Raw genomic sequence first — 25,015 nt, 5'->3', positions numbered from 1 at the left:
GAGTTCCTGGATCCTGGATGAAGGTATTTTTGACCATTCCTCTTTACAAAACAATTCCAGTTCAGTTAAGTTTGATGGTCGCCTAGCATGGACAGCCCTCTTCAAATGATCCCACAGATGTTCAATGATATTCAGGTCTGGGGACTGGGATGGCCATTCCAGAACAGTGTAATTGTTCCTCTGCATGAATGCCTGAGTAGATTTGGAGCAGTGTTTTGGATCATTGTCTTGCTGAAAGATCCATCCCCTGCGTAACTTCAACTTTGTCACTGATTCATGAACATTATTGTCAAGAATCTGCTGATACTGAGAGGAATCCATGCGTCCCTCAACTTTAACAAGATTCCCGGTGCCGGCATTGGCCACACAGCCCCAAAGCACGATGGAACCTCCACCAAATTTTACTGTGGGTAGCAAGTGTTTTTCTTGGAATGCTGTGTTTTTTTGCCGCCATGCATAACGCATTTTTGTATGACCAAACAACTCAATCTTGGTTTCATCAGTCCACAGGACCTTCTTCCAAAAAGAAATTGACTTCTCCAAATGTGCTTTTGCATACCTCAGCCGACTCTTTTTGCGGCATACTTGCAGAAACGGCTTCTTTCGCATCACTCTCCCGTACAGCTTCTCCTTGTGCAAAGTGCGTTGTATAGTTGACTGATGCACAGTGACACCATCTGCAGCAAGTTGATGCTGCAGCTCACTGGAGGTGGTCTGAGGATTGTCCTTGACTGATCTCACCATTCTTCTTCTCTGCCTTTCTGATGTTTTTCTTTGTCCTGCCACTTCTGGCCTTAACAAGAACTGTACCTGTGTTCTTCCATTTCCTTACTATGTTCCTCACAGTGGAAATTGACAGGTTAAATCTCTTAGACAACTTTTTGTATCCTTCCCCTGAACAACTAGGTGGAATAATCTTTGTTTTCAGATCATTTGACAGTTGTTTTAAAGAGCCCATGATGCCACTCTTCAGAGGAGATTCAAACAGGAGAACAACTTGCCAGTGGCCACTTTAAGTAGCTTTTCTCATGATTGCATACACCTGGCTATGAAGTTCAAGGCTCAATGAGGTTACAAAACCAAAAAAAGTGCTTTAGTAAGTCAGTAAAAAGTAGGTAGGAGTATTTAAATCAAGAAAATGATAAGGGTGCTCATACTTATGCACCTGTCAAATTTTGTTTGAATGCAGATTGCACATTTTCTGTTAGTACAATAAACCTCATTTCAAGGCAGAAACATTACTGTGTCCAACAGTTATTAGATATATGGAACTGAAATAGCCATTGCAAAAAAACCCTATTTTTATAAAACATCAAGCTTAAGATTAATAGGGGTGCCCAAAATGTTTCATATAACTGTATCTGTATATCTGTATATATATATATATATATATATATATATATATATACTGTATATATATATATATATATATATATATATATTAGATGGTGGCCCGATTCTAACGCATCGGGTATTCTAGAATATATATGTATGTATGTATATAGCAGCCACATAGTATATAGCACAGGCCACATAGTATATAGGAGCCATCTAGTATATAGCAGGCAAATACTACGTGGCCTGTGCTATTTACTATGTGACTGCTATATACATACATGCATGCATACATATTGTAGAATACTCGATGCATTAATACAGCCCACGTAGTATATAACAGTGGCCACGCAGTATATAACACAACCCAAGCAGTATATAACACAGCCCACGCAGTATATAGCAGCCACGCAGTATATAACACAGGTGACATAGTATATAACACAGGGCACGTAGTATATAACACAGCCCACGCAGTATATAACACAGCCCACGCAGTATATAGCAGCCACGCAGTATATAACACAGGCGACGTAGTATGTAAATCTAATGGTCACTATTCCATGCTAATTCTCTTGGATCTCTCCGCAGCATTCGACACTGTGGATCATCAGCTCCTCCTCACTATGCTCCGCTCCATCGGCCTCAAGGACACCGTTCTCTCTTGGTTCTCCTCCTATCTCTCTGGCCGATCCTTCACTGTTTGTTTTGCTGGTTCCTCCTCCTCTCACCTTCCCCTTACTGTTGGGGTTCCTCAAGGATCAGTCCTAGGCCCCCTCCTCTTCTCTTTGTATACTGCCCCTATTGGACAAACAATCAGTAGATTTGGTTTCCAGTACCATCTCTATGCTGACGACACCCAATTATATACCTCTTCTCCTGTTATCACGCCGACCTTTTTAGAAAACACCAGTGATTGTCTTACCGCTGTCTCTAACATCATGTCCTCCCTCTATCTGAAACTGAACCTGTCAAAAACTGAACTCCTCGTGTTCTCTCCCTCTACAAACCTACCTTTGCCCGACATTGCCATCTCTGTGTGCGGTTCCACCATTACTCCAAAGCAACATGCCCGCTGCCTTGGAGTCATCCTTGATTCCGAGCTTTCATTCACCCCCCACATCCGATCACTGGCTCGCTCTTCTTATCTGCATCTCAAAAACATTTCCAGAATTCGCCCTTTTCTTACTTTCGACTCTGCAAAAACTCTTACTGTCTCACTTATTCATTCTCGTCTGGACTATTGTAACTCTCTACTAATTGGCCTACCTTTTACCAGACTCTCCCCGCTCCAATCTGTCCTGAATGCTGCTGCCAGGATCATATTCCTCGCAAACCGTTACACCGATGCCTCTACCTTGTGCCAGTCATTACACTGGCTACCCATCCAATCCAGAATCCAGTACAAAACTACTACCCTCATCCACAAAGCACTCCATGGCTCAGCACCACCCTACATCTCCTCTCTGGTCTCAGTCTACCAACCTACCCGTGCCCTCCGCTCTGCTAATGACCTCAGGTTAGCATCCTCAATAATCAGAACCTCCCACTCCCGTCTCCAAGACTTTACACGTGCGGCGCCGATTCTTTGGAATGCACTACCCAGGTTAATACAATTAATCCCCAATCCCCACAGTTTTAAGCGTGCACTAAAAACTCATTTGTTCAGATTGGCCTACCGCCTCAACGCATTAACCTAATTATCCCTGTGTGGCCTATTAATAAAAAACAACAACATAATCACGTTCCTCCATCATGTTCTCATACACTTTATGCAGTTAATAGCCTCTGTGTCTGTACTGTTACATACTTAGGCTGTTAACTGGTTCATGCAGCTTTACATGAACACCCGAGCCTTACACTATGGCTGGTCCAAATAACTAAAGCAATTGTTACCATCCACCTCTTGTGTCTCCCCTTTTCCTCATAGATTGTAAGCTTGCGAGCAGCAGGGCCCTCATTCCTCCTGGTATCTGTTTTGAACTGTGATTTCTGTTATGCTGTAATGTCTGTTGTCTGTATAAGTCCCCTCTATAAGTTGTAAAGCGCTGCGGAATATGTTGGCGCTATATAAATAAAATTATTATTATTATTATTATTATTATTATATTATGTAACACATGCCACGCAGTATATAACACGGCATGTAGTATATAGCACAGCCCACGCAGTATATAACATTGCCCACATAGTATATAGCACAGCCCATGCAATATATAGCAGCCATGTAGTATACAATGCAGCCCACGCAGTATATAGCAGCCATGTAGTATATAACATTGCCCACATAGCACAGCCCAAGCAGTATATAGCAGCCATGTAGTATATAACGCAGCCCACGCAGTATATAACACAGCCCTCATAGTATGTAGCAGTGTGGGCACCATATCCCTGTTAAAAAAATAATTAAAATAAAAAATAGTTATATACTCACCCGCCGGGATCAGCAAAGCTGTCCCTATGCGGGCGTGGCTGCCGCCATCTCCCGTTCCCAGGATGCATTGCGAAATTACCCAGAAGACTTAGCGGTCTCGCGAGACCGCTAAGTCTTCTGGGTAATTTCGCAATGCATCTCTGGGAACGGAAGATAGCGGCAGGCGCGAGCGCATCGTCCGACGACGGAAGGTGAGAATAGCAGGTTTTTTGTTTTTTTATTATTTTTAACATTACATCTTTTTACTATTGATGCCGCATAGGCAGCATCAATAGTAAAAATTTGGGGACAGGGTTAATAGCAGCGGTAACGGAGTGCGTTACCCCAGCCATAACGCGGTCCGTTACCGCTGGCATTAACCCTGTGTTTGCGGTGACTGGAGGGGAGTATGCGGGCGCCGGGCACTGACTGCAGGGAGTAGGGAGGGACTAATCGGACTGTGCCCTTCGCTGATTGGTCGCGGCAGCCATGACATACATATATATATATATATATATATATATATATATATATATATATTCAAAAATAGCCAGATTTTAAATAACAAAACTGCATTTAATAATTGATAATAAAGTGCGCAATGCTGCAGCGCTCAAGGTGTATATGCATACCAAAAGTCACCATACCAGTATAGGATACATATATAGACAAATAATCACAAGTGTGATAGAAAAATAACCTACAATAAAGTACCTAATGACATATTAATATGGGTATACTCAAAGAGCATTCTGCCAAAGTAGAATATATATGAAAAGATAAGGCAGAGATATAGCTGTGAAGATACAGCTGAAGCTGACCAACCTGTTAAGGACGTGGAGAAATGGGAACCCATAATATACTTTTATTTAGCTCAGTTGTCTATTTTTGTTCGGTTTATCATGTATTTATGTGTTAAGTAGATGTGTGCACAGCTGAATCGTGGTGCCAAGGTAGGTTCCCAAGCCATGGTAATATACAAAGAAAGAACCTTTCACTCAACTTACTGTAGTAATAATGTACAAGTGATTTATTCAATCCCAGGCAGTGGTATGATAAGGTACGGCAAAACGTTTCTGTCACATAAGACGACCTTCATCAGTTGCTGTGGGAATACATGATAATGCAAAATATAACACTCAAAAAAAGGGAAAGGATAAACAAGAAGAATAATGCAAATAAAGTATATACATATATTTCATGGCGACATAGTGAAAAATAGGAGAGCCTATAGAGAAGAGATAGATCAAGGCACAATCAAAGCTAATGAAAGACACTGTGAGGCATTACATACTGTACTTAGAGTAATAGTGGAGTAAACAGCCAGAGTTAATACCTATAATATAATAAAAATAGGTGCATGAGATGAGCAGATAGCTATAGGTTAGGAGCGTGGTATAGAAAGGGTTAAAGACATACCCATAGGTGGTAAATCTGAGGTATCTGGGCAAAAAAGCTTAAATGGGTGCAGCCTAAGGAGAAAAATATTTATAGATATACTATTGTCTATTCGGAAAAATGTCCGTGGTGAAAAGAAGGGTTTTTTTTACCTAGAAGGTGATGCTGCAGATGCGTCGTCCACCGCTGGTCTGAGGCGTGTAGCAAAAGTACGGGAAAGGTCAGAGGGCTGGCACCTGTGCACTGCAGTACTTTGCTCTGCCCTCAACAGGGCAGACAAAGTAAGCCTGCACCGGAGCCGCAGCGTGAATACAAGAAGAGGACGTCATCATAAGAAGATGGGAGGCCCCGGATCGGACTGCGACGCCCATCGGACCAGAACCGGACCGGGACCGCCTTTGGGTGAGTATAATGTAACCTCTTTTTCTCATCTTTCAGGATACATTGGGCGCTTATCCACAGCATTACAGAATGCTGTAGATAAGCCCCTGATGCTGGTGGGCTTAGCTCACCTTCGATTTTGGGGGTGACAGGTTCCCTTTAAATTTGAAGGTCTTTAAAAGCATGGTAGGAAAGGTTGTTTAAACTCTGGAATATCGGGGTGTGCAGTGGATAATAGATGCCAATGCTTCCTAATGGATTTATGGAGAATAAAGGAGAATGGGTGATATGAATGCACAAACGGAATACGTTTACTAGGGTCCCTTTTGTGAGTGATGAGCAAAGGATTCTTTGATTTCTCTAAAATGGTTAAGGGATAACCCCTTTTGGAAAATTTTGATATCATGTCATGAAGACGTTGAGTACGCAGAGTATTGTCAGAGACAATGCGTGTGACTCTTTGGAATTGTGATATGGGTATCGAGCGTTTAACTGAGGGCGGGTGGAAGCTTCGATAATGAAGTATACTGTTCCTGTCAGTGGACTTGATGTGAAGATCAGTGGTTAAGTGACCATCTGCGTCTTTTAGGACAATAGTGTCCAGACTTTTCTAAATAGTCCAGTCTAGCCAGTGAGGAATTTGCTACTTTGAAGAGATGTTTTGCTTTTGTGCTGATTCTTAAACAACCTCACGTCACTCGGCCATTAATTGTAGAGGTTTATGCATCAGAGGTTGGGGTTAGGGCTATATTGCCACAGGGTTCATCTCCAACTAAATGGCATCAGTGTGCATACTTTTCCAGAAAACAGTCGCCTGCCAAGAGAAACTATGACATTGGTAATATAGGGAATTCTTGGCAATAACATGGGCCTTTGAGTAGTGGCATCATTTTTTGGAGGGGGCAGTTCATTCAGCCTTCATTAATCCATTCAAACAGAAAAAATGGAGTACACGTCCATGAGCTAATTAAATATAAATTTATTAAATCACAAGGTTACAGAACCAATAAGTAAAAGTCAAATAGACATACAATTACAAATTCATTCAGCTAAAGAGAGTCGGGTAGCACAGACCAAGAAAACTAATGTGGATCATCCCAGACGTCCTCTATTGCCATTAAAGTGCATAGTGCAAGCAAATATGGGCATATTACCCTGGGGTACGGTAAAAAGCGTATTAAGTATATTTACAGGAGCCCTGTACACAGGCTCAAGGGTTTCATAAACATTCTAAATTACCCTCCAGGCTCTTACCCAAATGCCGGCCTCAGGTAGGGATCCACACCGTTGCCCCAACGCGCGTTTCGCGTCGGCTTCGTCAGGGGGCGGTGCTGCTGGATGTCCGGACGTTATATTTAAGGGTCCCCCACTAATGATTAGTGCTCCCACCTGTAGCGGCGCATGTGGACCACTCGTCCGGCCAGGTAATGCATCATATGCGGCGTCCAAGATGGCGCCGCGGTTCACAGCTCCGTCGCGATGACGTCACTGCACCGCATGCGTCATCACACGGCGCCGCCCACGATGCCCCGGGACATGGACGGCAGGAAACATGCGCACTGTGGAGCAGATAAGTACAAAGTGCCGAGTGACTAAACCCAAGAAGAGGAATGTATTAACCCATTAATGGGAGAAATTCCGCAAACCCACGTATAATCAAGACACGGGGGGAGGAAAGGAGAAAGGTGAAAGTGATAAATAGTGAATTAGGTGCGGCAAAAAAACGTAAATATCTTTCAATATAACAGTTATACATAACCTCTCTCAATATATATATATATATATATATAAATCAGATGATTCCTCCTCTCTCTTCTCTCTCCTCTCTCTTCTCTCTCCTCTCTCCTCTCTCTTCTCTCTCTTCTCTCTTTTTTCTGTTTTTATTCATTGTTTTTTCTATTTATTGTATTTAGTGTTTTCTATATATCATTCATGGTACTATTGAGGTGGTCCCCCCATTGGAGAAGGCATACATGATTTGTGACCAGAAATAAGAACAGTTGGTCGTCTTCTGCCACAAACTTCCCAGACATTGTGCTTGGTGGAATTCCAACCCGTGTGGAGGATGGAGCTTTTTGCATTACATTTTATAGTGATGTATATTAAAGTGTCATTTTCATTATCACATTATATTGTGTACTAATGTATGTAATTTATGTTTTTCACTTCATTATGGTAAATCAAGTTATGCCGTTTTATTTGTTTTTAATATTTGGCATATGGATTATTCTACACTATTTATCACTTGTTTTAGTCCTTTTATTATTTTTCTATTTAAACATTATCATCTGATTTATATATATATATATATATTGAGAGAGGTTATGTATAACTGTTATATTGAAAGATATTTAAGTTTTTTTGCCGCACCTAATTCACTATTTATCACTTTCACCTTTCTCCTTTCCTCCCCCCGCGTCTTGATTATACGTGGGTTTGCGGAATTTCTCCCATTAATGGGTTAATACATTCCTCTTCTTGGGTTTAGTCACTCGGCACTTTGTACTTATCTGCTCCACAGTGCGCATGTTTCCTGCCGTCCATGTCCCGGGGCATCGTGGGCGGCGCCATGTGATGACGCATGCGGTTCAGTGACGTCATCGCGACGGAGCTGTGAACCGCGGCGCCATCTTGGACGCCGCATATGATGCATTACCTGGCCGGACGAGTGGTCCACATGCGCCGCTACAGGTGGGAGCACTAATCATTAGTGGGGGACCCTTAAATATAACGTCCGGACATCCAGCAGCACCGCCCCCTGACGAAGCCGACGCGAAACGCGCGTTGGGGCAACGTTGTGCATCCCTACCTGACGCCGGCATTTGGGTAAGAGCCTGGAGGGTAATTTACAATGTTTATGAAACCCTTGAGCCTGTGTACAGGGCTCCTGTAAATATACTTAATACGCTTTTTACCGTACCCCAGGGTAATATGCCCATATTTGCTTGCACTATGCACTTTATGGCAATAGAGGACGTCTGGGATGATCCACATTAGTTTTCTTTGTCTGTGCTACCCGGCTCTCTTTAGCTGAATGAATTTGTAATTGTATGTCTATTTGACTTTTACTTATTGGTTCTGTAACCTTGTGATTTAATAAATTTATATTTAATTAGCTCATGGACGTGTACTCCATTTTTTCTGTTTGAATCTAGTTGCTAGGAGTGTCCTGGTACGTTTTTCTGGTACTCATTTCTCCCTCACATGCTCCTCCCAGGGTGGTTTGGAGCATGGTGGTGTATTCTGGGAATGTACCCTCCATTTTGGACTCATTTGTCGTCATTAATCCAGTAGCCTTTCGTACTTACCAACCTTGGACGCATGGATACATCATGGTGATTTTGCAGACACAGAGACACTGTGGTCATGATCGCTGCTGGGTGTCAGCTGATTCTCACAGCTGACACCCAGCACTCAGTGCCCGCAGTTCTCCCGGCACTTTAACCCCCTAAATATTCCCCTCAATATCATTTGTAGTATTTAGCAGGCAAGCAGAGGTAGGGAGCCCCCTCTGCTCTCCAATTGGCACCCCCAGACAAACCTGGTTCTGAAGTTCCTCTTAGGAGGGGGGGTTACTGTCATGGGGATACTGATACAAAGAGAGACTAGAAGATCTCAGCGTCTGGTCACACAAAATCCTGCACTGATTACAACCGCTTCATCATCCTAATAAATAGTGAAGGGTTTCCTTGCTATGTCACTGCAATGGTGAATCAGTTAAGTTGATCTCCTGGAGCTCGCCATCTTGAATTGCCTCAGCTGTTCTGTGTTGGCCACTCCCCTCTGGTATATTTGCTTGCTGCTGGTGCTTGGGAATTGCCAGTGATAGTTCTTGCTTCCTGTTTAGATGATGGAGGAGGAATTCAGTGTTTTAAGTAGGTGGTTGGAGAGTTGTTCAGGAGATTTCTGCATGGAGTTGGTTTGCATGTTTATTCTCATCCTCTCCTATTTGGTTTCTCCCACTTTTCCTTCCCCTGTGTTTCACTCTGTTGTTTTGTGAGTATATTTGTATGATTGTAGTTTTCTTTCATCACTGTCTGTCTTGCCTTGTCTATCTGGTTAGTGTAATCCTATACACTTCAGCCTAACACCTCTTGGGTATGGGAGGGATCAGATAAGGTTAACGACAGGAGCATAGCCAGGTACGTGACCTCAGTGTCTTTCATCTTCTGGGGTAATCTTGGGGATAGACTAGGGCACCCTTAGTTCGAGTGATCAGGTAGGTGCACACAGTCCCTAGTCACTGTTGTGGATTCTGTTTGTGGGCTCCCTCTGGTGGTTACTGCTGGTACTGGGTGACTTTGGTGGGTTGCGGCCTTTGGTTTCCACCTGTCCATCAGAGGCTGGGTGTTTCCTATTTTACCTGGCCTTTCTGTCATTTCCTTGCCGGCTATCAATGTATTCAGATGTGCTCTGTTTGGTTCCTGCCTACCTGCTCCCAGATCTTTCAGGATAAGCTAAGTGCTGATTTTCAGTTGTTTGGTTTTTTGTCCAGCTTGCTTATTATGTCTCTATGCTAGCTGGTAGCTCTAGTGGACTGAGGTTCTCCCCATGTGCCATGAGTTGGCACATGGGTTCTTGTAATCTCAGGATGGTTTTTTGATTAGGGTTTTTTGCTGACCGCTCAGTCCCCTTTTGTATCGTTCTGCTTTCTAGTTTACAGCGGGCCTCAATTTGCTGAATCTATATATATCATCTCTATGTGTGTGCCTTCCTCTCATTTCACCGTCAATACATGTGAGGGGGCAACTATATCTTTTGGGGTTCATTCCTCTGGAGGCAAGTGAGGTCTTTATTTTCTCTGCAGTACTAGTTAGCTCTTAGGCTGGTGCGTGGCGTCTAGAACCAACGTAGGCACGCTCCCTGGCTATCTCTAGTTGCGTTTGTCAGGCGTAGGGCAGCGGTCAGCCCAGGTTCCATCACCCTAGAGCTCGTCCGTTATTTATTTGTACTTTGCTTGTCCTGTGCTATCCCTAGCCATTGGGGATTCATGACAGTATAGCCGGCCCACAAAGTGTTAATTGTTTGGGCTGAAGCAGGAGAAAAAGAAGTGTTTAAGGGAAATTTTTTTTTTTTTTTTTTTCCCTTCAGAGTTTTGCTGCCTAGCCCTTAATTGCTGTCTAGCTGCTTCTTATCTCCTCTTAACCCTTGAATGGCTCTGATCTTAGCTGTTTAACATGGATGTCCAGAGTTTGGCTTCCAGCCTGAGTAATCTCGCGGCAAAAGTTCAAAACATACAGGATTTTGTTGTTCACACTCCCATGTCTGAACCTAGAATTCCTATTCCAGAGTTCTTCTCTGGAGATAGATCTACCTTCCTGAATTTCAGGAACAATTGTAAATTGTTTCTTTCTTTAAAATCTCGCTCCTCTGGAGACCCTGCTCAACAGGTCAGGATTGTAATATCTTTCCTGCGGGGCGACCCTCAGAATTGGGCATTTGCATTGGCACCATGGGATCCTGCATTGCTCAGTGTGGATGCGTTTTTTCTGGCATTGGGATTGCTCTATGAGGAACCCAACCTGGAGATTCAGGCTGAAAAGGCTTTATTAGCCCTCTCTCAGGGGCATGATGAAGCGGAAATATATTGTCAAAAATTTCGGAAATGGTCGGTGCTTACTCAGTGGAATGAGTGCGCCCTGGCTGCAAACTTCAGAAATGGTCTTTCTGAGGCCATTAAGGATATTATGGTGGGGTTCCCTACGCCTACAGGTCTGAATGAGTCTATGGCTATGGCCATTCAGATTGATCGGCGTTTGCGGGAGCGCAAACCCGTGCACCAGTTGGCGGTGTCTTCTGAACAGGCACCTGAGACTATGCAATGTGATAGAATTCAGTCCAGAAGTGAACGGCAAAATTATAGGCGGAAAAATGGATTGTGTTTTTATTGTGGTGATTCAGCTCATGTTATATCAGCATGCTCTAAACGCACAAAAAAGCTTGATAAATCTTTTGCCATTGGTACTCTGCAGCCTAAGTTCATTTTGTCTGTGACTCTGATTTTTTCACTGTCTTCCATTTCCGTTGATGCCTATGTGGATTCGGGCGCTGCCCTGAGTCTTATGGATTGGTCATTTGCTAAACGCTGCGGTTTTAGTCTGGAGCCTCTGGAAGTCCCTATTCCTCTGAAGGGAATTGACTCTACACCATTGGCTATGAATAAACCGCAGTATTGGACACAAGTGACCATGCGCATGACTCCCGTTCATCAGGAGGTGATTCGCTTCCTTGTACTGTATAATTTACATGATGTACTAGTGCTGGGTCTGCCATGGTTACAAACTCATAATCCTGTCCTGGACTGGAAAACAATGTCTGTGTTAAGCTGGGGATGTCAGGGGGTTCATGATGATGCACCTCCGATTTCTATCGCTTCATCTACTCCTTATGAGATCCCTGAGTTTTTGTCTGACTATAGGGATGTTTTTGAGGAGCCTAAGCTCAATTCGCTCCCTCCTCATAGAGATTGTGACTGTGCTATAGAATTGATTCCTGGCAGTAAGTTCCCTAAGGGTCGTTTATTTAATCTGTCACTGCCAGAGCATACTGCTATGCGGAATTATATTAAGGAGTCCTTGGAAAAGGGACATATTCGTCCATCTTCGTCCCCTCTGGGAGCAGGTTTTTTTTTCGTGGCAAAAAAAGATGGTTCCCTGAGGCCTTGTATAGATTATCGCCTTCTGAATAAGATTACAGTCAAATATCAGTATCCATTGCCATTATTGACTGACTTGTTTGCTCGCATTAAGGGGGCTAGGTGGTTCACTAAGATAGATCTTCGCGGTGCGTATAATCTGGTGCGGATAAAACAAGGTGATGAGTGGAAAACCGCATTTAATACGCCTGAGGGCCATTTTGAGTATTTGGTAATGCCTTTTGGACTCTCCAATGCTCCGTCAGTCTTTCAGTCCTTTATGCACAATATTTTCCGTGAATATCTGGATAAGTTTATGATTGTGTATTTGGATGATATTTTGGTGTTTTCTGATGACTGGGAGTCTCATGTTCTACAGGTCAGGAAGGTGTTTCAGGTTCTGCGGGCCAATTCTCTGTTTGTGAAGGGCTCAAAGTGTCTCTTCGGAGTCCAGAAGATTTCTTTTTTGGGGTACATTTTTTCTCCTTCTACTATTGAGATGGATCCCGTTAAGGTTCAGGCAATTTGTGACTGGACACAACCTACATCTGTTAAGAGCCTACAGAAGTTCTTGGGGTTTGCTAATTTTTATCGTCGGTTCATTGCAAATTTTTCCAGTATTGTTAAACCTTTGACTGATTTAACTAAAAAGGGTGCTGATGTTGCTAATTGGTCTCCTGCGGCTGTGGGGGCCTTTCAGGAACTTAAGCGCCGGTTTTCTTCTGCTCCTGTGTTGTGTCAACCAGATGTTTCACTTCCTTTTCAGGTTGAGGTTGATGCTTCCGAGATTGGAGCGGGGGCGGTTTTGTCACAGAGAAGTTCTGATGGCTCGGTGATGAAGCCATGTGCATTCTTCTCTAGAAAATTCTCGCCCGCCGAGCGCAATTATGATGTGGGTAATCGGGAGCTTTTGGCCATGAAGTGGGCATTTGAGGAGTGGCGTCATTGGCTTGAGGGTGCTAAACATCGTGTGGTGGTCTTGACTGATCACAAGAATCTCATTTACCTTGAGTCTGCCAGGTGTTTGAATCCTAGACAGGCTCGTTGGTCGTTGTTTTTTTCTCGTTTCAATTTCGTGGTTTCATACCTGCCAGGTTCAAAGAATGTGAAGGCAGATGCTCTTTCCAGGAGTTTTGTGCCTGACTCTCCTGGAGACTCTGGGCCTACTGGTATCCTTAGGGATGGGGTAATATTGTCCACCGTATCCCCAGACTTGCGACGTGCATTGCAGGAGTTTCAGGTGGATAAAACGGATTGTTGTCCACCAGAAAGACTGTTTGTTCCGGATGATTGGACCAGTAGAGTCATCTCCGAGGTCCATTCTTCTGTGTTGGCTGGTCATCCTGGAATATTTGGTACTAGAGACTTGGTGGCCAGGTCTTTTTGGTGGCCTTCCTTGTCTAGGGATGTGCGTACCTTTGTGCAGTCTTGTGAAGTGTGTGCTCGAGCTAAGCCTTGCTGTTCTCGGGCCAGTGGGTTGTTGTTATCCTTGCCCATCCCGAGGAGGCCTTGGACGCACATTTCCATGGATTTTATTTTTGATCTCCCGGTTTCACAGAAAATGTCCGTTATCTGGGTTGTGTGTGACCGCTTTTCTAAGATGGTTCATTTGGTGCCCTTGCCTAAGTTGCCTTCCTCCTCTGAGTTGGTCCCTTTATTTTTTCAGAACGTGGTTCGTTTGCATGGGATTCCGGAGAATATCGTTTCTGACAGGGGATCCCAGTTTGTGTCTAGATTTTGGCGGACGTTTTGTGCCAAGATGGGCATTGATTTGTCTTTCTCGTCTGCATTCCATCCTCAGACGAATGGCCAGACGGAGCGAACTAATCAGACCTTGGAAACTTATTTGAGGTGTTTTGTTTCTGCTGACCAAGATGACTGGGTTGCTTTTTTGCCACTGGCCGAATTTGCTCTTAATAATCGGGCTAGTTCTGCCACGTTGGTCTCTCCTTTTTTTTGTAATTCGGGGTTTCATCCTCGTTTTTCCTCTGGTCAGGTGGAGTCTTCGGATTGTCCTGGAGTGGACATGGTGGTGGACAGGCTACATCAGATTTGGAATCAGGTGGTGGACAATTTGAAGTTATCTCAGGAGAAGACTCAGCAGTTTGCTCATCGCCGTCGCCGCGTGGGTCCCCTACTTCTTGTTGGGGATTTGGTGTGGTTGTCTTCTCGTTTTGTCCCTATGAAGGTCTCTTCTCCTAAGTTCAAGCCTCGGTTCATCGGTCCTTATAGGATCTCGGAGATTCTTAACCCTGTATCTTTTCGTTTGGATCTCCCAGCATCGTTTGCTATTCATAATGTGTTCCATCGGTCGTTGTTGCGGAGGTATGAGGTGCCCGTTGTTCCTTCGGTTGAGCCTCCTGCTCCGGTGCTGGTGGAGGGAGAATTGGAGTATGTTGTTGAGAAGATCTTGGATTCTCGTGTTTCCAGACGCAAACTCCAGTATTTGGTTAAGTGGAAGGGTTATGGTCAGGAGGATAATTCCTGGGTGATCGCCTCCGATGTTCATGCGACTGATTTGGTTCGCGCCTTCCATAGAGCTCACCCTGATCGCCCTGGGGGTTCTCGTGAGGGTTCGGTGACCCCTCCTCAAGGGGGGGGTACTGTTGTGGATTCTGTTTGTGGGCTCCCTCTGGTGGTTACTGCTGGTACTGGGTGACTTTGGTGGGTTGCGGCCTTTGGTTTCCACCTGTCCATCAGAGGCTGGGTGTTTCCTATTTTACCTGGCCTTTCTGTCATTTCCTTGCCGGCTATCAATGTATTCAGATGTGCTCTGTTTGGTTCCTGCCTACCTGCTCCCAGATCTTTCAGGATAAGCTAAGTGCTGATTTTCAGTTGTTTGGTTTTTTGTCCAGCTTGCTTATTATGTCTCTATGCTAGCTGGTAGCTCTAGTGGACTGAGGTTCTCCCCATGTGCCATGAGTTGGCACATGGGTTCTTGTAATCTCAGGATGGTTTTTTGATTAGGGTTTTTTGCTGACCGCTCAGTCCCCTTTTGTATCGTTCTGCTTTCTAGTTTACAGCGGGCCTCAATTTGCTGAATCTATATATATCATCTCTATGTGTGTGCCTTCCTCTCATTTCACCGTCAATACATGTGAGGGGGCAACTATATCTTTTGGGGTTCATTCCTCTGGAGGCAAGTGAGGTCTTTATTTTCTCTGCAGTACTAGTTAGCTCTTAGGCTGGTGCGTGGCGTCTAGAACCAACGTAGGCACGCTCCCTGGCTATCTCTAGTTGCGTTTGTCAGGCGTAGGGCAGCGGTCAGCCCAGGTTCCATCACCCTAGAGCTCGTCCGTTATTTATTTGTACTTTGCTTGTCCTGTGCTATCCCTAGCCATTGGGGATTCATGACAAGTCACTATATGACAAAGTTCTTGCTCTGAAAGTGAGCACTGTCAATCAGAAACAAGAAAAGGTGCCAATGTGCAAATGAGGAGGCGTAACAGTACACCAAACTCTTGGCCATGCCAAGTATACACAGAAGTCCCCTCATTTGCATATGAATTTAAAGTTATTTTCTCAGGCACTGTATCAGTAATAGGTACAGTGCTAGTATGATTTATATTGGGGCTAAGTCCCCTACAACATTATTTAGATAATTTAAAATGCATTTTGGAAGTGACATACTCCTTTATAAAGAAAAATTAAGGTACCCTTCAAATATGAAAGACCTGGAACTTTTTGCAAAAGAATATTGGTCTAAAATTCCTGTTGAGAGGTCTAAGAAGTTTGTTGATGGTTATAGGTGATATAGAAGGGTTAATGTTTTGCCTTTAATTGCTAGAATGTATTCTTATGACACTGTAGTCTGCTAGTCTCCTCTTCAAGGATTGTATACTTCTTATCTTATATGTTTTCAATAGTCAGCAAACAGCATGTTCTGGGTACGTGAGAAATAAAAGTCAGTATGACCCAGGGTAACAGGGGGAGGGCTACATGAATTACATTGAGAGTTACATTTGTTGTAAATGGTATAAAATACTGCCTCTTGCTGCATTACATCAGATAAAAGTGACTTTGCTCACAATCTGTGTGCATCTTCCTTTTTCTCCAAACGCGCTTGTAAATGAAGGGCGTAACCTTCTGATTTGGCCTCACTGGTGATCTAGCATGTCTGAAATGGGTCAGAACGCAAACAGCTACACCAGTTTTGGCGCCCAAACGTGGGACCGTGGTAACCAGCCTATTTGGAATCCATATGTGGGAGCTTCCTGGGAGATTGGATATGCAAAACACAGCTGTAGCAAGGTGAGAAATTTTATTCTTACACTCTGTTTTGCACTTGCAATCTCTTTTGGATTTCTCCATATCTCTGGGTAAAGGCTGCGAACGCGGTTCAAAGAACCTACATCACCAGTGAGTTTTGGGTTTTGTCTGTTTATGTCCGTATGAGAGTTGAATAATAGAGTAATAAGATAATAATTGCGAAAGATTGTTTGGTTATCAGTGTGATTGAAAGATTTGTAAAAGATTCACCTGCTTCAAGTTGAGTGATTGATATATAGCAAATTGAGGCTCAACAGATGAGGTAGCCAACTGCACTGCTGATATAGTAGGTAAGAGGCCTAACACATCAGGGCCTTTTTCGCTACAGTCAGCTGGTTTTTGTTGTGGGTGAGAGGTGGAAAGCCTTCCCGCTCCATGGAGCTGAGCTAGTGGGTTAGAGGCCTAACACATCTGGGCCTTCCTTTTCTAGTCAGCTGATCCAACGGGTGAGAGGTGGAAAGCCTTCCCGTTACATTCTTTAGGTCTACCGGGTGAGAGGCAGAAAGCCTTCCCGCTAAACCTTGACACTTGCTCTGACTTGCTACATGTGGCCGCCCGAAGATAAGGTACAGGCACACTAAAAAGGGCATTTGCAGAATAAAGGTGAGCTGTCTGAAGAATAAGTTTAAGCCATGGGCAACTTGTTCTGTGTGCAGTCAGGGTCCCCAATGGGATCCAGAACCGCTATGCAGATTGTAAAAGACAGAGAAGGAAAGGAAGCAGTGAAAGATGTGGGACCAATATTGAAAAAGGCAAACATGCCAGAGTGTGGATGTTTGGATTTACAAAAAAGGCACAGACAAGGGAGGAAAATAGCAAGTGAATAAATGGTGTCTGAGAAAGTGCAGCAGTACAGAAGTAAGGTGTATTATGAATGTTTTGATGCTCAAAAGTCTGACTATGACCGACACATTACTGCTACCGTCATACCTTTGTATAACCAGAGACCCAGACAAGACAGATGGACTTGTAAACACTTGTCAGACAAACCCAGACTGAAGAAATACTTGTATGACCTGTGCTGGAACCTGACCTAAGTGAACTGCACTAAATCCTGCCCAGACAAGATCACATGTAGTGACATAAGAAGCCGACACACTAGTGTGGTTAGTGGGTAGTGGGGACATTGACTTGTTTGGGAGCAAGCTGACAGTAGTCCTTTTGGGAAGGAAGTTGTAGAACAGCATGTCACCCTCAACCGATCATCTAGTCACCTCCACCACCAGACCCACTACCAGAGAACCAACCACATCAGGTAGGGTAAGACAGATACAGGAGTATTATCCCTGGGGCCCCTCTGACTAGCTAGCTATGCTAAAACAGTTGCCTGACCCTAAGAACCAACCTTTCCCATTTTACAGACAAACAAAGACAATACAACAGACATATAAGTGCACCTGGGCAGACCTAGAGAGCTTGGTGAGTGCAAAGGCAGGTGACGTACTAGGACACATAATTAAAAACACATACAGATGTGACAAAAGGAGAGAGTGTAGAGATGTACTTTAGATGGTTACAGCTGAAATGGGCAGACATGGGGTACAGTCCAATAAACCCACTCGATGTTAAAATACTGGTAAATGCATTCATTAACTGTATGAACAAAGGCTTACGAGACGCAATACAGACAGCCAGACCTGAATGGAGAAATGTAGATCCAAAAGACCTCCTGAAGGTTGCTAAAGGAGTTGAATAAACCAGGACAATAAGACAACCTGTCATGTATGCTGGAGCACAAGGAAAACTGTAGAGACGTAGTAGGGGACCTAAGGAGTTAAAAACAGTGAAGTGCTGGAATTGTGGAGAAAATGGACACTAAGCCAACCACTGCAAAAACCCTACAGAGTAGACTAAGCAGACCAATCTTCCACCTCCTAAACCTTCAGACTAGAAAACTGGCAACCCAATGACAAATGTTCTTTTGGTCCTGCCTTGATGAACACAATAACAATGCCGGCAGGGAAAGGGGCAGAATTCTTGATTGACAATGGGGCAGCCGGGACTGTGGTACACAAACTTGATAATGCCAGACATGATTACTGAGGAGACTGTGGAATGTGTGGGGGTAGAGGGACAAGTGACAGAAGCCCTAATGACTAAACAAATAAGAAAATTATGAGACAGCCAAGAGGTGCTTACAAAACTTATTGTTAGTGACAATACCCCTAGGAATTTGCTGGGAGCAGATGTGTTGAGTGCTACCTAGGCCACCATGCAGTACTCTCTTGAGGGTATTACAGTCACTAGTCCCCTTTCATATAAACACTTGTGTAAGATTGCAGAAATTATGTATATGACAAAAACAGTGAAAGTAACGCCTGACACCAAAATATGTGAGAATGGGGGAAATGAGACAGGTGGCAGACATAGTTTGGGCAAGGGTAAAAACTGATGTGGGTCGGCTGCCCATTCCCCCTGTCATGATAAAATTAAATGAAGGAACCACTCCACTTTGGTTAAAGCAATACCCCTTTAAGCCTAGCGAAATCAATGGCCCTGAGCAGGGATATTAAGGAGTATGTTAATGCAGGGGCTCAGGTGTAAGGATCTTCCCCCTGCAGCACCCCTTTCTATCCCATTAAGAAAAAAAGGCCCAAGAATTCCCCTGACACTTACAGAATGGGTCATGACTTAAGGGCTATTAATGAAGTTACAGAGAGTGTGTAATACACACCATACTGTCACAGATCCCAGCGACGTCAAAATGTTTTACAATCACTGATTTGGCAAATGCATTCTTCACTTCATCCACAGATTGTACTTTTCCAGTTCGTGGATGACCTCCTGCTCTGCTGCCTGGACCAGATGTCTTTGCTATGCTTTTTGGCAGAAAAGGGTTTCAAAGTCTCACTTGACAAACTACAGTATTGCAAACAAAAGGTCACATTTTTAGGCCACAATATTGCTAAAGGTATAAGACTCCTGATTAAACAAAGAAAACAGTCAGTGCTGACACAACAGCATAGAGGAAAACAGAGATCAATAGCTTACTACTCATCACAATTAGACCCAGTGATTAGAGGGTCTCCTATGTGTGTCCATGCTGTAAGAGCTGCTGTGTTACTGCTAGGCATGTGAGCTCACACTGACTTTTCCTTTGACAATTTACACCCCACATGATATTAATGCCATTCTCACACAAGTTCAACCGAAACACCTGTCTATGGCTAGACAGCTCAGACTTGAATGGGCTCTAATACTAATTCCTGAATACGTCACCCTCAAAAGATATAATGTTCTGAATCCAGCCACTCATCTGCCTGTGGATTCAGAAAAGGGGGAATTGGTGACAGCGTTAGCAAGTGAGGAAGAGTACTTTGACATGACGCACGAACATGACTGCATAGGAACTGATGAGTCAGGAAACAGTGGGTTTTACATATGTTCATGGAAAAAAACCTGTTCCTAATGCATATTTTGAGGTTTTTATTTTTTGTAGATGGTTCCAGCTACAACCAGGATGGGCGATTCTACATTGGATATGCAGTAGTATCCTCATATGAGGTAATCCGAGCTGAACCACTCCCTCCTCACATGTCGGTACAGGAGGCAGAGTTGAAGGCACTCACTGAGGCATGTAGAGCTGCTGCAGGTAAAGTCACTAATATTTACACAGATTCAAATTATGCAAGGGCAATATCCCATGATTGTGGCCCTATCTAGAGAAGCAAAGCGTTTTTTACATCAGCCGGTAAGCCCATTAAAACTGCAGAGCTGGTGAAACAATTAATGGAGGCATTGATGTTACCAGTCCAGGTTGGCATAATCAAGGTGAAAGCACGCACAAACGGTGACTCCATGGAGGTAGAGGGTAACAGAAGGGCAGACGAGGCTGCTAAAGTAACAGCAAGGTGGCCTAGGGAGCAGAGAACGGTGGCGGGGAGTCAGCGTATTCCAGTCTCACTGAGCCTAGATGTCTTGAAATCCCTCCAGCTGCCCAAACAGAGAAGAAACACTGTGGAAGAATGGGAGCTGAGTTGAACTCAAATGGAGTAAGGGAGAATAAGGATAAATTGTATATACCAAGGTCCCTGTTCCTAATTATGGCGCAAGCAACACATGGCCCCACTCATGCCTCAAAATGTCATGTGTCCATGGTAGATGCCTTCTGGATCACTCCTGGTTTCAGTTACGCAGCCGCGAAACTCGTACGGTCCTGCCTCATCTGTGCACAGCACAACCCAGGTAAAACAATAAAAGTCCCTAAGAAAGCGACACTCAGGCCTATCTACCCGTTTCAGAGACTGGAGACTGACTACATACAGCTACCCAAGGTAGGAGTGTATGAAAAATGTCCTAAAAACTGATGAAAGAACTGATCGGCAAGTATGGTGTCCCAGAAACCATAGAAAGCGATAGGGGTACACACTTCACGGGATAAATAATGAGGGAAGTCATGCAGGCCCTGGGAATACAGCAAGCATATCATGCACCATATAGACCACAAAGTAGTGGGAAAGTGGAGAGACTAAACAGGACACTCAAACTGAAAATTCAAATGCCATGGCAGACACAGGAAAGAGTTGGGTAGAGTGCTTGCCTCTTGCACACTTTTCAGTCAGACACACTCAAAATAGAAAGGCTTATCTCCATTTGAAGTCCTGTTTGGTAATGCCCCCAAAGACTGGTCTGTACTTCCCACAGGTGCTACAAATGCAACACGGTGCTATGACAGCCCATGTCCAGGCCTTGCAGAAACGACTTAATGTGGTGCATAAACATGTGTTTTCATCCATTCCAGATCCTAGTGCCAGTGCAGACGTACATCTGCTGAATCCAGGTGATTGGGTGGTCATACACAGACATGTGATAAGGAGCCTAGATCCACAGTTTGACGGACCGTTTTAAAATCCAGCTGACCACATTCACCTCAGTGAAACTTGAGGGAAAGCCCACCTGGATCCATGCCAGTCACTGCAAAAAGATCTTTTCACCAGCAGAATGACTGTTCGCCTAATCAGCTTGCTGGTAGTGGCAAGATTATTGCACTCTACAGAGACACTGGATAAACTTTTAAAAGTTGACAGGGACAACGAACTTATTCACCATCATGCTTTTCTTATAAAAGACACGGAAGGACACAAACTGCTGGACTGTTGGATCTGTACACACAGCCCAGTATGTGCAAGGACATGCTGTACTTAGCCTTACGGCAGGAGCCAAGGAAGGTATTAACACCACACTGCATACACAATGAGACTTGGACTCAGATTTTCTAGGTTTCTTAAGGTTCCTAATGAGACTAATACAATATAGAGACTCCTTTTTAAATCCAGCCAATTGGCTTAGCGGCCTAGCGGAATGTATTATTTTTTGTATTTTACCGACTTGCTTGCAATTTTTATTGTTTTGTTTTGTTTATTGCTTTATGTAGCTGTAAAAGCGCTAATATATGCATTACATAAGTTATTGAAGAGTATAATCTAAGGCTGTGTCATCCATAGTGTATAATAGACAGCGGATAACCACTGCTGACTAGGGAAGTGAGTGTTCACACTGAGGGTGGATGGGCAAAGCAAGTGGAAAGCCCCCTTATGGGTACTAGAACCATGAGACAGTATCTCCTTTGTGGACATCAGCTGACCCTGTGGCAGGGGTTATACCATTTACAAAAGGGGGAAATTGAAATAGAAGGGTTAATGTTTTGCCTTTTTTTGCCTTTTTTTGCCTTTTGCCTTTAATTGCTAGAATGTATTCTTATGACACTGTAGTCTGCTAGTCTCCTCTTCAAGGATTGTATACTTCTTATCTTACATGTTTTCAATAGTCAGCAAACAGCATGTTCTTGGTACGTGAGAAATAAAGGTCAGCATGACCCGGGGTAACAGGGGGAGGGCTACATGAATTACATTGAGAGTTACATTTGTTGCAAATTGTATAAAATACTGCATCTTGCTGCATTACATCAGATAAAAGTGACTTTGCTCACAGAACTATTTATATGACAGTCTTAAAAATTGACCATATGGTAAGGAATTCTTCATATAGAAAGGATGGTGACTATGAAAGCTCAATAATTAATTTGTAGCTGTAGGTTTTCCATATGCCTTTGTGTATATGAACCCCTCAATTATTTCTATTTGGATATCTAAGAACTCTGAACTTATTTCCAATCTTGCTAGTAAATTTTTTTTATTTACCTAATTAACAAAGTCCTTAACCTCTTTCTGCCATTGGACGTACTATTCCGTCCATGTGGGGTGGGCCCTAATTCCCAAGGACGGAATAGTACGTCCAGCACGATCGGCCGCGCTCACGGGGGGAGCGCGGCCGATCGCGGTCGGGTGTCAGCTGCCTATCGCAGCTGACATCCGGCACTATGTGCCAGGAGCGGTCACGGACCGCCCCCGGCGCATTAACCCCCGGCACACCGCGATCAAACATGATCGCGGTGTGCCGGCGGTACAGGGAAGCATCGCGCAGGGAGGGGGCTCCCTGCGGGCTTCCCTGAGACCCCCGGAGCAACGCGATGTGATCGCGTTGCTGCGAGGGTCTCCTACCTCCTATCCCTGCAGGCCCCGGATCAAAAATGGCCGCGGGGCTGCATCCGGGTCCTGCAGGGATTACTTCCGGGTGCCGTGCAGGTGCTTGTAAGCCTGCACGGCTGTAAGTGAGATCGGTGATCTGACAGAGTGCTGTGCACACTGTCAGATCACCGATCTGTAATGTCCCCCCCTGGGACAAAGTAAAAAAGTAAAAAAAAAAATTCCCACATGTGTATAAAAAAAAAGAAAAAAAAATCCTAAATAAAGAAAAAAATATATATATTATTCCCATAAATACATTCCTTTATCTAAATAAAAAAAAATCAAACAATAAAAGTACACATATTTAGTATCGCCGCGTCCGTAACGACCCCACCTATAAAATTATATCACTAGTTAACCCCTTCAGTGAACACCGTAAAAAAAAAAAAACGAGGCAAAAAACAATGCTTTATTATCATACCGCCAAACAAAAAGTAGAATAACACACGATCAAAAAGACAGATATAAATAACCATGGTACCGCTGCAAACGTCATCTTGTCCCGCAAAAAACGAGCTGCCATATAGCATCATCAGCGAAAAAATAAAAAAGTTATAGTCCTCAGAATAAAGCGATGCCAAAATAATTATTTTTTCTATAAGTATAAATAGTTTTTATCGTATAAAAGCGCCAAAACATAAAAAAATGATAGAAATGAGGTATTGCTGTAATCGTACTGACCCGAAGAATAAAACTGCTTTTTCAATTTCACCAAACGCGGAACAGTATAAACGCCTCCCCCAAAAGAAATTCATGAATAGCTGGTTTTTGGTCATTCTGCCTCACAAAAATCGGAATAAAAAGCGATCAAAAAATCTCCCGTGCCCGAGCATGTTACCAATAAAAACGTCAACTCGTTCCGCAAAAAACAAGACCTCACATGACTCTGTGGACTCAAATATGGAAAAATTATAGCTCTCAAAATGTGGTAACGCAAAAAATATTTTTTGCAATAAAAAGCTTCTTTCAGTGTGTGACAGCTGCCAATCATAAAAATCCACTGAAAAACCCGCTATAAAACCCCCTTCATCACCCCCTTAGTTAGGGAAAAATAAAAAAATTTACAAAAATGTATTTATTTCCATTTTACCATTAGGGTTAGGGCTAGGGTTAGGGATAGGGCTAGGGTTAGGGTTAGGGCTAGGGTTAGGGTTGGGGCTAGGGTTAGGGCTAGGGTTGGGGCTAGGGCTAGGGTTGGGGCTAGGGTTAGGGTTGGGGCTAGGGTTGGGGCTAGGGTTAGGTTGGGGCTAGGGTTAGGGTTGGGGCTAGGGTTAGGGTTAAGGCTACAGTTAGGGTTGGGGCTAAAGTTAGGGTTAGGGTTGGGGCTAAAGTTAGGGTTAGGGTTTGTATTACATCTTCGGTTGGGAATAGGGTTAGGATTAGGGTTAGGGGTGTGTCTGGGTTAGAGGTGTGGTTAGGGTTACCGTTGGGATTAGGGTTAGGGGGGTGTTTGGATTAGGGTTTCAGTTATAATTGGGGGGTTTCCACTGTTTAGGCACATCAGGGGCTCTCCAAACGCGACATGGCGTCCGATCTCAATTTCAGCCAATTCTGCGTTGAGAAAGTAAAACAGTGCTCCTTCCCTTCCGAGCTCTCCCGTGCGCCCAAACAGGGGTTTACCCCAACATATGGGGTATCAGCGTACTCGGAACACATTGGAGAACAACTTTTGGGGTCCAATTTCTCCTGTTACCCTTGGGAAAATACAAAACTGAGGGCTAAAAAATAATTTTTGTGGAAAAAAAAATATTTTTTATTTGCATGGCTCTGCGTTATAAACTGTAGTGAAACAATTGGGGGTTCAAAGCTCTCACAACACATCTAGATGAGTTCCTTAGGGGGTCTACTTTCCAAAATGGTGTCACTTGTGGGGGGTTTCTACTGTTTAGGTACATTAGGGCCTCTGCAAACGCAATGTGACGCCTGCAGACCATTCCATCTAAGTCTGCATTCCAAATGGCGCTCCTTCCCTTCCGAGCCCTCCCATGAGCCCAAACGGTGGTTCCCCTCCACATATGGGGTATCAGCGTACTCAAGACAAATTGGACAACAACTTTT

This window comes from Ranitomeya variabilis, chromosome 1 (assembly GCF_051348905.1).
Source record: "Ranitomeya variabilis isolate aRanVar5 chromosome 1, aRanVar5.hap1, whole genome shotgun sequence".
NCBI lineage: Eukaryota > Metazoa > Chordata > Amphibia > Anura > Dendrobatidae > Ranitomeya > Ranitomeya variabilis.
The sequence above is the reverse complement of the archived record's forward strand: the minus strand, read 5'-3'. Positions refer to the sequence as shown.